This window comes from Dysidea avara, chromosome 7 (assembly GCF_963678975.1).
Source record: "Dysidea avara chromosome 7, odDysAvar1.4, whole genome shotgun sequence".
NCBI classification, from domain to species: domain Eukaryota; kingdom Metazoa; phylum Porifera; class Demospongiae; order Dictyoceratida; family Dysideidae; genus Dysidea; species Dysidea avara.
In genome coordinates, this window is record NC_089278.1 from 28935386 (window position 1) to 28952737 (window position 17352).

Genomic DNA, 17352 nt, shown 5'->3' on the forward strand with positions numbered 1-17352 from the left:
TCATAAAGCCAGGAAACTTCCCAGATAAATTAGCCTTTCCATAATGACATCATAAGAAAAAATGGCGAGCTCCATTTGGGGACTCTAATGTTTTCAAGTACAGGTGATATTGGGCGACAAATGAAGATCGATCGTTTGTGTGATCCAGGAAGAAGATATCGAGCTAAAACTAACAGGTATGGGTATAACGCAGCGGAATAAAATCGTTTACGTGGGCTTTGAAAATTTAGGCTGGTTTTTGAAGGTTGAGTAGAAATAACATTAGAGAGAGAAAACCATCATTAACACAAACATTTACATTAACATTAAGGAATCCTCGGTCACATGCGACCACTAGACAGGGTTGGTTAAAAACACCTGAGTGGGCATGGCAAGGGAGTACAAAACATAAAGTAAGTATACATGCATGTACATTTAACTAACTAAAGAGTCAGTCTGGGGAGGCAGGAAACCACTCACGACAATCCCTAGCCATAAATATTCTTTGGGATGCTATAATACACTTCTGCAAAGCAGAATCCAAAATTTTCCTTAGAGCTGCTTTTGACACTAATATATCCTGGTGAACAAAATGTAACAGGTTCCATAAGTTTTTTACACAAGAAGGATGGTAGTGGCCTAGAACGCTGATTTCAAGAGTTTCGTAATAGTTAGAAACATTCAAACGATCTAATTCTGCTAACAGTTGCTGATACTCTACTTTGTTCTGCTTACGTAACCTGGCTGTCTGAAGATGGTGTTCTGAATCCAATGGACAGGTCAACTCTAGTAAGGCAATAGAGTTGGTGGCAGTATTGTAAAATACAAGGTCTGGACGATAAGAAGTCACCATCACCTCTGGTGGAATTGTGGCTGGAGGTGACACATTGGCTTGCAAGTTCCTTTATATACGTTGTAACCATACCTGATAACTTCGCTTCAATATCATCCTTTATTAACTACAAAATGGTTTATGAAAAACTTGTCGTCATAGGATGCAATGCTCGAAACTATAAGAGTACCCCCCAAAAAATCTATTGTGGGTTGGAGTATGTGGATTATCTCTGTTGTTTTAGTGGAGTTTACAACGCTAGAAAATGCTAATAGATGGCACTAAAACATGACAAACCTAGAGGAGGAACTCCTCCCAGCAAAAAGACCAAAGACAAGGAAGGTACAAGTTGTATTCTATGTATTTCATGCAGTAAAAATGCGGATGAAGGCAGTATACAGTGTGAAAGTTGTTTTAAGTGGGAGCACTGTAAATGTGCTGGAGTAACAACAGAAGAATTTGCAGTAATTACTGATTGCTCCCCAAATATCATGTTTTTCTGTAGTTCATGTAGACCAAAGGTCACAATGGCCCTAAACTTTTTCAAAGATGTCCAAGAAAAGCAAGACTTGCTAGATAAAAGAATACAAGAAATAGAAGACAAATTAAAGAATGAAAAAGCCAGTGCTCCTCAGTCTGCCTCTCCAGTACCATCATCTACAACTAGGTTACCTTCAGTAACCAGTCTTCCAGATAAACAGTTTAACGTAGTTGTGTATGGCATTCCTGAGTCACCTCCAATTACTGACAGGCCATCTCACCAAAAGCACGATGTAGAACATGTACTCAAGTCCTTATCAGACATTGATGATGAAATCAAATCCTCAGCTTTCAAAGACATCTATTGTCTTGGAAAATTTAGAGACAACAGAACTAAACCAAGACCATTACTAGTTAAATTTCTCCGCTCTATTGATATCAGCAATGTACTTAGGAATAAATCAAAGCTCAAGTCAGGAATCTTTTTGAAACCCGATCTGTCTGCTGATGAACAAGCAAAGGAGTCACTATTATTGAAGGAGTGGTGGTCTCTAATCCAAAAGGGTGTTGAACGTAAGCGAATAAAATTGCGGAACTTTAGCATTTTTGTTGATAACCAGACCCATTGCAAAGTAGAAGGATCTCAGTTGGTATTCCAATCTCCTAGCTCCAAAGTACTACCACGAACTACTAACTTTTATACCCCGAATAACTCTAACTTAATTTCCTTACACAATAACCCTGATTCATCACACAATCTCAAAATTATTAATCTTAACTGCCGTAGTATCAGAAGTGCATCAAAAAGAGCTAACCTTTTGGTCCTTTTAAACGAACACAAAGCCGACATTGTTATAGGATGTGAGTCTCATCTAGATGAAACCTTCAACTCCTCTGAAATATTACCATCAGCCTATAACATATTCAGAAGGGACAGAACCTTAGGTGGAGGAGGAGTATTCATTGGTGTAAAGAACCATCTCACTGCCATGGTTGAGAGCTTATCAATTAACAGTGATGCTGAATTTATTTGGATGATCAGAAACTACTAACACAGGAATCACAGCCTGTCTTCATATGTTCTTTTTATAGACCACCAAACTGTGAAATGGAGCCTTTACTATCATTAAATGAATCTTTAAAGGTAATAGCTGAAAAAGAAGCTAATTATCCTGTTATAATCTTAGAAGGAGATTTTAATCTACCTCATATTTCATGGGACAATGGATGTGGTCAGGTTAATCCCAGCCCAGCTTATGGCCTACAAGTTAACAATACCTTACTAGATATAGTCAATGATTTTCACTTGGAACAATTAGTACATGAAAATACTCGTGATAATCACACTCTGGATCTGATTTTTTGTACTAATCCAGTTAGAGTTACATCTGTTTCTGTCATACCAGGGATATCTGATCATGAAGCTGTATTTTTTTGTTTTGATACAAAACCCCCCTGGTACCAAAACTCCAGTCACAGTGTCTATCTGTATCACAGAGGAGATTTTGATAGAATAAGAGAGCATATATCAATTTTTCAACAGAATTTCTTATCCTCAGAGCCATATGCTAAATCTGTTGAAACAAACTGGACAGAATTCAAGAATACCATTAAGCAACTTGGGATGAATTTATTCCTCAAAAACAAGTACAATCATCTAATCACATTCCATGGTTAAATCGTCAAATCAAGTACAAAATTAAAGAACACAAACGGCTTTACAATATGTGACCGGGCCTGCGAAAACAGGGCATGTGGGCACAAACTACACCCCGTCATTCTACAGGTCATATCTCAGTATTGGAATAGTATTTTTGCATTCTGTAACTTGCATCATGATGCCAATGAAATGCTTACTAAGCGCTGAAAATTGCAAAACCATAGCATAATGGTACAAAACGTTATGAGTGATTAATGTATGAAAAAGTAGGTAAAAATCATGTGCCCACATGCCCTATTATCGCAGGCCCAGTCACATATTGCTAGAAGATCACAAACTCCCAGTGCCTGAGCATCTTATTGGATGAGATAACTAAGGAAATCAGAACAGCCCACAGTAACTATCAGTGCCAGCTATTTGAGAATGACTCCAACAATACCTTTAAAAAGTTTTGGAAATATATCAAGAGCTTAAGGAAAGATCATGTAGGGGTATCAACACTATCTTCTGGTGATAAACAAGTAACTGATAGTTTCGACAAGGCCAAACTTTTAAACAACCAGTTTCACTCAGTATTTACAAATGAAAATCTCACTGACATCCCAACTGCAGAATCTTCATATCCATCTATGCCTGAAATATCATTTTCTACTGAAGGCATTTTTAAATTACTTTGCGAACTAGACACAAATATATCACTTGGTCCAGATGAAATTCCATCAATGGTACTTAAACAGTGTTCTGCAGAAATCGCACCAATACTCCAAGTCATCTTTACCCAATCTATGTCAACCGGAACTGTTCCTGGTGATTGGCTTACTGCAAATGTTACACCAGTTTTTAAGAAGAACGACAGAAGCAATCCTTCTAATTACGATACCGACCTATCTCCCTCACTTCAATTGTCTGTAAAGTTATGGAGCATGTTATTTACCACTCAGTCATGGAACGTCTTCAACAGCATCAAATATTAAATCAATATCTATATGGTTTTAGGCTGGGCTACTTCTGTGAGGCCCCATTAGCATCAGTAGTAGAAGACATTTCACACAATTTAGACCAACAGAAACAGATCTACCTTATATTCCTTGACTTTTGTAAAGCATTCGATACAGTTCCCCATTGCCATTTACTACTCAAACTGTCATCTTATAGCATTCAGAATAGGACACATTCTTGGATCAAGTCTTGGTTAACACAGAGAGTACAAAGAGTTGTTGTAAATGGATTGTGTTCTACATGGTTATGAGTAAAATCAGGAGTACCTCAAAGGACAGTCTTGGGACCACTTTTATTTCTTGTATATGTTAACGATATTGCAAAAGGTTTATCTTCAAGTTTAAGACTGTTTGCTGATGATTGTCTATTGTATCGTGTGATCTCATGTGAAGAAGACATTGCTGAACTCCAACGTGATCTTAATACCATGTTCAAATGGTCACAATTGTGGCAAATGAAATTTAATGTTTCAAAATGTGTTACATTGAAGTGTTACAGGATATGAATCCAATACTAACAGACTATTTCATCAACACCCAAAATCTACAAAGTGTCGAGCAGCATCCATATCTGGGTATAGTATTTGACCAAACAATGACTTTTAATCCACATAGTAACAGCATCACATCCAAAGCAACCAGAACTTTGAATTTTGTTAAACGGAACTTGTGTAATTGCTCCCAGCAAACCAAATCTAGACTAGCCTACACTAACCTCATCAGACCAACACTTGAATATGCTAGTTCTGTGTGGGATCCCTACCATAACAATCATATTGCCTCCATAGAAAAAATTCAAAGGAGAGCTCTTAGATGGATATTTAATGACTATAATTTCAGTCACAGTGTTACCACCATGCTACAAAGTCTCAATTTGCCTACATTACAACACCGTCGTAAAAGGATGTGTCTTACCTTGTTGTACAAATCTATTAATGGCCTTTTAGCTCTAAAATTTCCTAATTATTTCACTGCGATTTCCACAAACACAAGAATTCATCATCATCAATCCTACTATTTTACACATATCAGAACAGACGCCTACATGAACAGTTTCTTCCCTAGAACAATAAGAGAATGGAATGATCTCCCTCAACATGTTATTGATTCTAACTCACTAGATTTATTTCAGGAACAATTAGATACTTATCTTAATACTGCTTTATTGTAATTATTGATTTTTTGTAATTGTTTGGAACAGACCTTGTCCCCTGGGCACAATCAGCTGGTGCTGTCTGCCCAGTATAATAATAATAATAGAAAATCGATGTGACATCATTATGGAAAAGGCTTATAGTACTCCTCATGACATGTAATTACAATTGTGTCATGTGAGATCACATGATCCACCCAATAATACAAAGTTATAAACTGGCTGCTGTGGCTATTCTAAATTCCCTGGCACTACTTCTGGACGTGTTTCATGGCTGAAATTGGTAAGTTAGCTGTTACGGAGTATCTGGCTATAAATCTGCAGTTGTACAGTCGATTGCATAATTGTTGAAATTTCTCTTCCTGTGCCGTAAACATTCTGTGGGCTGGACAACTATTTGTAGTGACGCCGGATCAGCCAGATTAAGGAAAAAGATTAGTGTGGTTCAAATGCTATTAAATCCATGGCAAGGACAATAAAATTTACTCACAAGGAGCCTTACAGAAACACTCACGGTACGGCATACTTTTTTCAAGAATTCTGCAATCGACTGTATGTGACCCAGTCTGGGAAAACCGGGTTTATCACCTATTTAAAAATATCGAGAAACCCCGGTTTTAAGTATTTAGTGTGTTGTAGCTCACCAATAGTTGAAGCTATTTGTACCAAATTTTCACATGTTTTAGACCAATTCTTTACCTTCCACAGCATATCCACTGTGCAAGTAGCCAACAACTAAGTTTCATTTTAGATAGTTTTTAAACTGAGGTTGACTGTATCAGGCGAGCTGCAAATTGGGTGGGAAGTGGGGGACCTGGATGGCGAGCTGCAAAATGGGTGGGAGGCGGGGGGGGGCCTGGATGGCAGGAAAGATGGTGTTCAGAAATTGAAAAGGAGGGCGTAGGGATGAATTAGGCCAAGTTTTGTGCCATTGAGGTCTCAAAATTGGCTAAAATGAAAGGAAATTTACGTACAATGAGTAGCTTTTTTAATTGAGTACCAGCCGTAAATTGAGTACCAGCCTTACCAACTGGTACAGAGAACAAATTATGTCGTCAATGGATAACTTCATTATAGCTATACACCTCATACACTTTGCTCACAAACACAGATTCTGGATTGTAACAAATAAAGTCAATATTGTCTTTAACTAAAGTGTCTATTTGTGAATCCTCTAACCCCAAACAATCACAGTGAAACCAGTACTCACAACGGTCGCACCAAATAATCCCCTGACCTCTATCTGGTTGTTAGCAATAACATCACAAGCGGTCAGGATCATCGGTATCTTCCATGCTTGAATGTTAATGGTCAAACTGACCTCTACTCCAAATGACGCACATTAAACTTACAGAAACAAACGAGACGAAGATGCGAGAAGAACGATGACAGAAAAACAAACAACCTCTTAATGCGCAGTTCACTGCACAGGCCGAACGTCTTGTCCAGGCTTTTCTCGACGAAAAGCACCTCAAGCTTGTCTCACTATCACGTGCGCCTCGATTCAAATACATACAAAATGCTCAAGCTACAGGAATGTGAAAAAAGTTCAAGTTGGGAGGCTCAGTGGCCTGCCAGTATATAGCTACATAACTGTGTGGAAGCATAGTCAGCTAGGACTTATCTTCCTGTCTTCTGCAGTTTCATTGGCCAACTGCATGCTCTCTTCTGCGAGTGTGCATGGCGCTCAGGGGCGTAGCTAGCCAGACAGTGGTGGGGGGGCATCCCCCACAAAATACTCGACATTGTTCATAATTGCACAAAAGGCTAAAGACCCAGTGATGGGCTAGCTAACATACAGTGTTGTATTATCACAGCTTATGTAACTAGCTACATAGATAACTACTTCATTACTGTTTGCTACCAGTTTATCACCTATCAATGGAAATATTTTCGTCGAGCATCATCGCACGTGCCACAACTGTACTCCAACAAATTCGCCCACAATCCAGTAGAACTATATTGTGAATATTTTAGTACAAATATACAATGTGTCCAGTGATGGGCAAGTTACTTTTTAAAAGTAACTAGTTACATATTACATATTAGTTGCAGCTGAACTATTTAGTTACAGTTACATATTACCAATAAAATAAAGCAACTGTAATAATATTACATATTATATGTGACCGTCTCAGCAAAAACCCGACTTGTTCGCACAAGCATGCGTATTGAGAAAAGTGAAATTTAATAATAATTCGTAAAATTAGGCATGCTACAAAAAAAACTACGCAAGTTTTTATCGAGCCAGTACTCGAAGAAGAAAGACTCAAATCGATTAAAACTATATACCATCTTATTCGCCTGTTCATGAAGAGTTCGACAATCTTTGTTTCGTTCCCTAGCTCCAATGGTATGCGTGTCACATGCGTTTGTTTACGATCCGGTAAATGTAAACAAGATTGTCATCGTTTCTTCTACGAAACCACCTTCGTATCCATTTGCGCAAGTATCTACAGGGCTAATACTTTACCTTGGCTGATATACTGATCCATGGTGAACGTGTTAAGCCAAATTGCAATGTTGTAGACCAATCCAAACAGAAGTTATGGCTGCGAATGTAAGCTCCTGTAGTTTATTTTCAGTATAGTCGCTGTACAAATCGATTATCTTGTTCTTCCTACTGTCTAGCGCTATAGTTCCAAAACTACACACCACAGAAGGCTGAAACTTTGGTGGTCCATTCCTTGAACACTGCTGATATTGCTGAGTGAATAAAAAAGATTTTTTTAATTGTGCGAACAAGTCGGGTTTTTGCTGAGATGGTCACATATTACTTTGTGCCCACAGCCTTAAGCTGTCACGTTTGAAACTACCAACTTATCACGTGACACGATTGCATTGTTGGACAATGTGCAAATCTTGATTATAAGTAAGAAGCTGGTGAATAAGCCTCATTCAGTAGTCTTTATTACTTCATTGTGGCTAGGCGTTACTCAGTGGAATACTAACGAGATTAGTAACTTCATTACTTGTAGTAATAATATTACGTAATATTAGATATGTTACAGTAACTATATTACTTAGTTAACGCGTTACATTTGTAAGTAAAGTAACTTGAGTTATATTACCTGTTTTTATAGCGTATTTTGTTATATTACTTAGTTACCACAAAAGTAATAATATTACGTAGTTACCACAAAAGTAATAATATTACGTAATGAGTTACTTATGTAACGCGTTACTCCCAACACTGAATGTGTAACAGTTACTTACGTCAGCTACAGTCTGTGCTGCAGTCCTAGCACACTGGCATAGTATGACGAGCTCACTCACTTCAGCCAGCGAAATTCAAACGCCATGTATTGGCACGAAATCCCAACTATATACCTTTCCTGTTAGCAGAATTTGTAAGCTTGTGACGGATCATCTGACCGACTGACAAAATTGAAAAAAATTAAACTACACCGTACCAGTGTACGAAGATCCAGTGTGATTAACTCGGGAAAATAAAGTTGGTTCATTTAACACTTTATCACCTCGTAGGTTTGTAGCATCATTGCATATCACTTGTCACTTCTGAGTTGCGACTCTTGCGAAGTCACTTTGAGCGGGTAATCTGTCTTTAGATTCGAAAAATGCACTATCACGTGAGTAGTGTAGGCTAAATATAGAATTGTGTCTAATATTTTCGTTCGGTGAAGGCCTAGTATCTATACGGGGGAACCCCTTGGGATTCGGGCATACCTTATTTTTAGCGCATCGTTTTATTAATTACTTGTAACGCGCAAGAAATCATTGTATTATTATCACCATTCACAAACGAGTTGAATGTTGTGTGCACTCGCGTAGTAGCGCACAAACAGTAATTTGGGATGCGTGTCAGTTATGCACCTATCAATGTATTGCCCCACCACCCCCCCTCGGGCATAAGTGGGGCTTTACAGGGGGAATTGACACGAAACTGCTGCCCCACTATGGGGCATTTGACGATCGTTCAGTAAGTGCCCAAATATTTTTTGTTGTAACTTCCTTCGCTATGTCAAATCCCGAGTTAATCCCGCGTTGCAACTGGGGCCAACGGTGGGGATTTGACACGATAGGTGTGCCCTACCAGCGGCGGAGGAAGTAGTTGATATGAGGGGGGGGGGCTCCGCTGGGCTGACCCAGACTTATTTCTATAGTTTGGTAAGGTGAAACCAAAAAAAAAAAGAAGGTCACAACCAATTGACAAGAGTTTTCCACCTCACCAGCTACCATTTCTACCTGATAAACTACATAAAAATCCTTACATAGCTCGCTACACACTGACTACTTTATTAGAGTGACTGCTCTATTAGAGTATCTCGATCTTTATCACGGTCTTCAAGAAAGATAATTTCGGTGTGATATCATTCTGAGGGGGGGGCTAAGCCCCCCTCAGCAGACCGAAGGGAGGCTTTAGCCCCCTAGCCCTCCCATTTCCGCCGCCTATGTACCCTACTATGGGGCATTTGACATTCGGCTGTGTCAAATCCCCACTATAGCCCCATATATGCCCGAGGGGGTAGTGGGGCAATACATTGATAGGTGCATTACTGGAAAGTTTGTGACGGAAGCTTTAAAAAAACATTACTTAGTGACGGGGGGGGCAAATGCCTCCCCTTGCCCCCCCCTTGGCTACGCCACTGATGGCGCTTATCAGGTGTCCACTTGCTTGCTTCATCTGGCATTTCTGCTGCTGTCCTCGCCCTGTCTCATTCTCTCCCCACTTCCTTCTTCTAAGACGGTCTTCTTTGTCCATGTCTATGTAGATAAGAAGTTGTAGCCAATGTGATAAATTCTAAACCAACTGGCGCAAATACTGCTAATAGCAGGGGCGGATCTAGGATTTGTAAAGGGGGGGGGGGGGGGGGGGGGGGGGCTAACTCAAGGTACTAATCTCTTGGATGGAGGTGTGAAATTTTGCATGCTGGAACTAGGGGGGTCTGGGGACACCCCCCCCCCAGGAAAATTTTGAAATAATTATAGATGCTAAAATACTGCAATTTGGAGACATTTCCACATAATTTGCATATTTCTGCTTATAGATATTATACTACCTTTAGATATATATGGCTCTCTGCAGTATTTGCTAATGGAAAGGTTTGGGTAGGTTCAGACAACCAAGCACATGATGCACCCTCTCACAATTGCATGCATGATAATGTTGAAACTGGAACATTTTGAAATGTGACCCGAATGATACGAGATTGAATCTGAGAACATTTTCAATGGAAATTGTGTACCTGAATTAAGCACACCTAATAACTACACAAGTAGATGAACAAGCCTTTTAAACAGACCAATGCTCTTCATTGTATATATACATGCAGGAAGATTTGGAAAATTCCGTATCAGAACCAACTATTACGCTTACACTGAATGCACTATTAGAGTAGTTAGGTGACTGTTCTCTTAGAGTATCTCGATCTTGTACACCTCCAATGCTGATCCGGATCCTTGTTGCATATATAACCGATAACCTTTAGCATAAATCCACTAATAATGCCTTGGAAAGATGTTTATAAGGTGGGTTTACGAGTATTTGTATTATTCGTGATTATATAATTATGCTAAGACAAAGTTTCATTACAATCCTCAGCATATTGATCAAGTAAAGCCTAAAAGTGAAGGGGGCGGGGGAGGGGGGCTTCAGCCCCCAAAGCCCACCCCCTAGATCTGCACCCGAATAGCCTAAACAGTATAATATTATTTATTTATTTATTTATTTATAATGCTTTTTGAAGCAGGAGAGCCTGCATCAAAGATCTGTGGACAACCTGTGCCCACAGCCAGAAATGTACAGCTATACATTAATTATAATTAATTACATTACAATTACTTATTACTTAACTATGTAGAGTAACTATGTATTTATTACTAATTTGTAGTTCAGTGTCATTAAAGAGGGAGAAAATTGGTGGAGATTAGCTGTCTTGAGCATCGGTGGCATGGACATAAGAAATGAAATGAACAGGATTGATCAGAGTTGAAGTTAGCTGTAAAATGGTCCCATAGATGTTTTGTGAGCTTTTATTTGATGACATAAGGTGGTAAGCACTGAGATAAGTTTATAACAGGTAGATGATTCCATAGTCTTACAATTCGATTGAATTAGAAATGATGATGAGTGGTGGATACTGTCCTTGGATGGTATAGTCTTAAGTGACTTCCAGATCTAGTGCTGTTGGTGTTAAAAGAGATAAAATTTCTGATGTCAAAGTTGTCTGTTGGTGTATTCAAGGATTTGATCAGAAATATTAAATCATTCAGTTCATAGATGTACATTAACAGTGATAAATTTAGTTGTTGTAGCCTTGATTTATAAAATGACATGTAGTCATTCAGTATGAACTTAGTAGCTCTACGCTGCACACATTCCAGGGTAGTTATATCTCTTATTACTTGAGGTCTCCATATTTGTGATCTAACCAAGGAAATGTAGAGTTGCTTTTTAGCTTCTATACAATTGACCCTAAATGTACGTCTGATCAAGATAAAAATTGATTTTCTGGATGGTTGCTTCTTATTTCATCTAGACGCTCTTTTCGTCCTAAATTCAACGACTGTGGTACCGTTGTCATTGAAGCATTAATGGTACCAGCAAAGGTTATTTTTTCTGTATTGTCGAATTGTTTTGCTGTTGGGTGTTTTGTTCGCCTAGACGTGAGTGACGTTCTTTAATTGGAGGAATGCCTTCTAAAGGCAGTAAACGGAATGTTCCAGAGCACAACATGCCTCCCAACAGGGTAAAGGAGAAGAAAACAAAGGTAGATGAGATTAACAGAGCTGACGACAGCGTGACGGATGCTAATCGGGACGATAGCCCTGAGGAAAACTACTGTGATAGGAGCACGGAAAAGGTAGATCAGTTGATACAATGCGAGCGATGTGAAATGTGGCTGTGTAGTATTTGTGAGAGGATTTCTGCGAGGGGTCACCAACTGATTCGAAATCTCGTACACCTTCAATTTTTTGTTTTGTGGGGTTTCACATCAGATAGGGCTTCGACAGTTTGCTCCTGGTTTTGAGGGATTTCTCACTGAATTCACCCCTAAATGATTGGCCTTGTTTTCCGGTTTTACAGGGCGCTCCTGGTTTTGTATGGTTTCTTTTAATACCGTATAGCACAAAATGTTGGCGGGATAAAATTTTGGCGAATTGGATGGATTCGCCAATTTATTTTCCGCCAACTTTTTAAACCGTCGTTCTTGAATCATGTGTACAGTCTCGTGAGGAACACGCTAGAGCGCGCAACCGAACCAAGAAGAAAGCAGGATGTCGATTCTGAATTACTTTTCTCGGGTTAAGAAGAGTTCTACTTCAACAGGCCTACCAGACCCAAATGGACCACTTTGTGGTAAATTACTGTCGTCGTCCATACAAGCTGCGAATGCCAGAGTCTCTAAGATTGTTGAAAGTCAGTCAGTAGCGGCAGGTGGAACACTTTCTTGTTCGAGGAAACCCTATCTTATATGACTCCAGGCCAGCGATTTCAAATCGGCAAAAGAGCCACGCATCATGGCATCACAGCTTCTATTAGATATTTTAAAAGGAAATATCGTGATCTTCGTTTGACGGAAACCACCGTGCGAAGGTTGAAGCATCTTTATCTAGATAAAGTACCCGAATTGGAAGAGCAGAATTCGAAGGATTCAAGTGATGATGAAATGCCTGAGGAAGTTCAAACTTTGCCTCGTAAGAAGCAAGGAAGACCTCTACTGATTGGTGATGAGTTAGACAAAGAAGTCCAGGCCTATATCAAACATATGAGAGAAGCAAGTTCAGCAGTGAACACAGAAGTTGTTATTGCAGCTGCAGAAGGCATTCTCATGAACCATGATTTGAAGAGCAAGATTCAATTGACTACTGCATGGGCCAAGTATCTACTTAAGTGAATGGGGTATGTGAAAAGAAGGGCCACTACCTCAGGAAAGGAAACTGTTGAAGATTTTGAAAGTTTGAAGGAGGAATTTTTGTTGGAAGTCAAGAACACTGTCTGCATGGATGAGATCCCCGGAGATATGATAGTGAATTTCAACCAAACCGGCATACATTACATTCCAGTGATGCCATGGACAATGGAAAAGGAAGGAGTGAAACGTGTATAAATCATTGCGAAGGATGACAGACGACAGATAACAGCTGTGTTTGCTGGTACATACACAGGGAATGTTTTGCCACCACAGGTAATATACCAAGGGAAAACACTTCGTTGTCTCCCACAGTATGAATTTCCACCTCAGTGGAACATAACTTACACAGAAAACCATTGGTCTAATGAGCGCACCATGAAAGAATATTTTCTTCAAATTGTTATTCCTTACTTTAGTCAGAAGAGAAAAGATTTGAAGCTTCCTGATGATTACCCAGCCTTGCTCATATTTGATAATTTTAAGGCTCAAATCACACAAGACTTACTCACGTTTTTAGATGATAACAACATCAATGTCATTCTTATACCTGCTAACTGTACTGACAGATTACAGCCTCTTGACCTCAGTGTTAATAAATCAGCCAAGGATTTTTTCAACGAGAATTTCAAAGGTGGTATGCCAAACAAGTGTGTGCTCAATTGAAGCAAGAGCCAGCAGAAAGAAAGCCAGTCAATTTGAAGTTGAGTGCTGTTAAGCCTTTAAGTGCGAAGTGGATGGTCAAATTGTACGATCATCTAAAAGCAAAGCCAGACATCATCCGTAATGGCTTTAAAGAAGCTGGAATTGTTAGTTGCCTTGATGATATAGCTGAAATATTTCCAAACCTTGCTATATTGCTGGTAGTGTTCATGTTATTGTAGAAGGCATTAATTGTTAGGAACAGTTATGACAATAATTAGCATTAATTTTGGTGACAGTTAATGAATATTATTGTAAATATGAATGTCACTGTACATGTATTTACATGAATCAATAAATGAATAATCACACAAGTAGAAAGTTTAACAATTCATAAAGGAAATGGTGACATCTGCTTATTATCTAAGCACTTCACCAAGTGGGATCTCATTAGTTGTTGGTCAAACTTCAGTTTGCGAGTATTTACCTTGAAGGCAATTGCTGTTGCAAATGCTATGCTAAATACTCCACAATCCTTTGATCCCTTCTGCTTTTGACAGCGCACAAACTTAACGGCAACACTTTCCTTTATCTGAAACAAAGCCTGAATGATTTTCTTTGTTTCTTCGTCAGCAGTGTTAAACAGAGAATCATAAATCTTAACCTCACCACTCTTACAATTGACGGTGGATGCAACAATCCAGTGATACCGAGTTGAACAAAAGATAATTTAGACTTTATCCCTTACTTCATTTTGTGACCATTGTACTACCTTGCCTTGTGAAAGAGTTGAATGAAAGCCATTTAGCTCTTTAAATTGCAACTTAAGTATCTCTTGTGCATAATTTATTGTGAGGTCTGACAGTTCATCTCCCATAATTATAGATTCCACATCATAGTTCCTTGTCTTCTTCTTAGGTGGGGACAATTCTGATGCAATATCACTTTCGTTATCAGAAACATTGATTACATCATCTTTGTTTTGATCACACATTACTGGTAGTAGAGCTGCTTCTTCCATAGGTTGAGAGTTTTGAGTAGCTACTCCTGCATTAGGCTGACACTGCTGTTTAGCTACTCCTGCCTTAGGTCGAGGTTGCTGACTGACAGCTCCTGCTGTAGGCTGACACTGCTGAGAAGCTACTCCTGTTGTAGGTTGACACTGCTGACTGGCTACTTCTACTGTAGACCGACGCTGATTAGTTAACTTCTCAGAACTGCATGAGAGTTCAATCAGTTTCTTTGTCTTCATCCCCTCTGCTGATGTTGATGCAATAAACGTCAAAAGGCACGGTATTTCTAGACCCCCCTGTAGTAAGTCCGACGAGTAGCGACGTCCACCATTTACTGTGCACTTGATCTCACCACCACGCCTCAAAAAAATGGAGCATATCGAAGAAATTCTTCGAGGAATATGCCCAACAACTTTTAAATCGTCGCCGATCACTTTCTTTAGTGCTACAGCGTGAGTGTCATGTGCATTTCCAACTTCACGATGACAAACGAGAATTTCCCCATAGACTGGATTCTCCCATACAACCATGTATTCATGGTAGCCACGAATCATCGACTCTATTACGAAGGAGAACGCCGAAGTTACCGGTCTGTCGGACATAACACAGCCACGAGGTCGCTTATGCGCAGTAAATAGAATTAAAAAGGTTTTACTATTCGCCAACTTTTTTTTTGCCTATGATTTCAGAGTCATGAATTCACCAAAATTTTCTCCCGCCAACATTTTGTGCTATACGGTAGTTATGTCTTCACTTTGCTCCTGGTTTTATATGGCTTCGCAATTCTTCTCAATTTTGTGAAGCTTTGCTTCTGCATGAACTCCTATTTCTTTCTCCCACTATTTTTTGGTGTTTCAGAACTTGTCACTCTACACCAACCTGTAATTTAAAATCAGATTTTGCAGCTCTCATTCGATTTTGTGAAATCCGTGAAATCTTGAGAAATTTGTTCAAGATTTTGAAATCCATACTCCTTTTTCGTGAGTTAGTGACCCCTCAGATTCCTGATCAGGTAATATGATTTGCTGGTGAGTATAATGAATTTCGTGTGCAGACTGTGCACTGGTGTTGTAAGTTGTGTGATAAACCAGCAGTTCATACTGTTCGCACTTATAGTCAGATGTTTAACCCTATTAGAGAAAATGTTGTTGGTTCCATAAATAAAGTTATGATTGACTCAATTAAAACAAAGTTGTGCAAAATGTTGCACAAGCAACAAGGGCGTAGCCAAGGGTGGGCATGGATGGGCATTTGCCCAACCATCCCAGCTTCTTGCCCAACCATCACAAACTTTTGCCCAAACATCACAAGTAGCTTAAGATTCACGCGAGGATTCACAGCAGCACACAAAGCCACCCTAATTTGATACTGTAAATCGTAAACATGTACCTCATTATTTTTGTTGAACCATGACTTCGAAGAAGGGATCAAGATAGATTGTATATCATGTGATCCATTATGCGGAAAATCCCTTGGGAAGTCCATGCCACACTCCTTGGCGCAGTCTAAATTCGAAATTTAAAATGGAGTCAAAGCGTGGTACACTACAGTCGTGGTACTGCATCTCTGAGTCACTATTATTATTATTATTGTTAATTAGCAAAGCCCACTAGGGGCAACACGCTAATGAGCATTACAATCACACATTATATTATATTACTTACAGCGTTCTTAAATGTTTCAAGATCTATTGTGTCGATGTTAGGAATTTGAAGGGAGTTCCATTGAATAATTGTTCGAGGGAGGAAGGAGTATTTGTACAAATCAACTCTTGTTTGCAATTGAGTTAGCTTGAGAGGATGTTGAGCACGGGTGGAGGACACTGGAGTTGGTGACGGTAAGCAATGATCAGTGAGTGATAATCGTCAGTAGGATTCAGTGTGGATAGTGCTGGCAGCAAAAGATTTCATTTCAGTGGACTTGTGAACCGTATTTTTTTGATAAGGAAAGTACCGTAGCCTACCTTACTGCTGATGAAAGAAAGCAGGAAAACGTACTCCTCTAGATAACAATAAAAGCATATGCAAATGGAGCTGGAAATGGAGAAAAGGTCAAGTCATTATAAAGCATTACGTGCACAAATTGTACTGATTAACCAAGTTGTGGTTTACACCAGATTCGACCATGCAAAATGTATATTAGCTGCTATAAGTGTGGGACAAAGCTTTCTTGGCATGCTGATATTTGTGTTATAGTTCATAAATTAGTGCCCCTGGCCTTCATTTGGGGCCATGTGGCGTTTAATTGAAAAAGCATTTCATATCGCTGTGGTGGTTGGTCTGTAACAGTTGATTGTAGTAAATATGTGATGAACTGTTTACATTGTAGGTTCAGCAGTTTGATGTCACATGATACTCAGCAACGGCGATCGTCGGTGGATTCCTGCCCTACAAGTTTAATAGATAACATATAACTAGTAAATGTTTGCATGCATGCAAGCTTACACTATAGCATAGGTAGCTGTAGGCCTTGTGTTCATACACTTTTTCATATTTTCTTTGATACTGTCTCGCATGAAAGTGAGCATGTTTCTTGTGTGTGCAGTTAAGTTGATGTTATGCCCAACCATCAAATATTGACTGGCTACGCCCCTGCCAAGCATTGATAAGGTCCAAGCGACCTTTACAAACCACTGTAAGTCCTTGGAATAAAAGATGGTTTCAAACCTTACTGCTGAAGGTGTTAACATGCACACTTCTAGTGTTCATGACACTGGAGAGG

At 39.3% G+C, this 17352-nt stretch overlaps 1 protein-coding gene across 1 annotated transcript in view; it reads right to left on the reverse strand.

The window, feature by feature from the left end:
* Positions 1-17352, reverse strand: part of LOC136259546 (uncharacterized) — a 41321-nt gene that overhangs the window by 14179 nt on the left and 9790 nt on the right. The window lies entirely within an intron of this gene.